The following is a 1,082-nucleotide window of genomic DNA, read 5'->3' as shown; positions in this document are numbered from 1 at the left end:
AATATCAAAATTAACAAAATCAGAAATGAAAAGGGGGACATAACAACACAAATGGAGGAAATACAGAGAATCATCAGGTCATATTTTGAAAACCCATACTCCACAAAGTTGTAAACCTTAAAGGAAATGGACACCTTTCTGAATAAATATCACTTACCAAAATTAAATGAAGACCAGATAAGCAAATTAAACACCCCTATAACTGCTCAAGAAATAAAAGCAGTCATCAAAAGTCTCCCATCCAAAAAAAGCCCAGGACCAGATGGTTTCAGCTCAGAATTTTACAAATTATTCCACACAATAGAAACAGAAGGAACATTGCCAAACTCTTTTTATGGGATACAATTACCCTGATACTCTGGAGACCCATATTTCATACAAAATATTTGCAACCATTGTTTTTTACCGCTGAGTAAAACTCTAATGTGTATATGTTCCACACCTTTTTTAACCATTCTTCTATTGAGGGGCACCTAGGCTGTTTCCAGGTTCTGGCTATTATAAATAGTGCTGCTATGAACATAGTAGAACAAATGCTTTTGTAGTATGTTAGGGAATCTCTAGGTTGACATCTTGAATTTTGCATGCAAATGGATGGAAATAGAAAACGCTTTACTGAGTGAGGTAAGCCAGACCCAAAAAGAGGAACACGGTATGTATTCACTCATAAGTGGATTCTAACCATAATTAAAGGTCTTTGAGCCTATTATTCGTGATCCTAGAGAAGCTAAATGAGAAGATGAACCTGATGAAGATTATATAGCTACCCGCCAGGAGGTAGGAAATAGACAAGAGTCCCAGGTAACCTAGGGTGCATGGGGGGGTGGGATGGTTGTCGGAAAGGGAGAGGGTTAGAGAGAAGGGAGTAGGGGAGGATTGGGGAAAGATCGGGGGACTGGGATGGGGGGGAGGGAGGAAGGATGGATATGGGATCAGGCAAGTCTATACCTCAACTAAGGGAATCATTTTAGGGTTTTCAAGAGACTTGATTATAAAGGGGATCCCCGGTCCAAGGAGAGATCCCCAGATGGTTCTCTGGACAGAGGAGAGGGTGCCTGAACCGGCCTTGGCCCACAACCATA

The sequence above is a fragment of the Myodes glareolus genome, chromosome X (assembly GCF_982192425.1).
Source record: "Myodes glareolus chromosome X, mMyoGla1.1, whole genome shotgun sequence".
Lineage (NCBI taxonomy): Eukaryota > Metazoa > Chordata > Mammalia > Rodentia > Cricetidae > Myodes > Myodes glareolus.
This window is presented reverse-complemented; position numbering follows the sequence as displayed.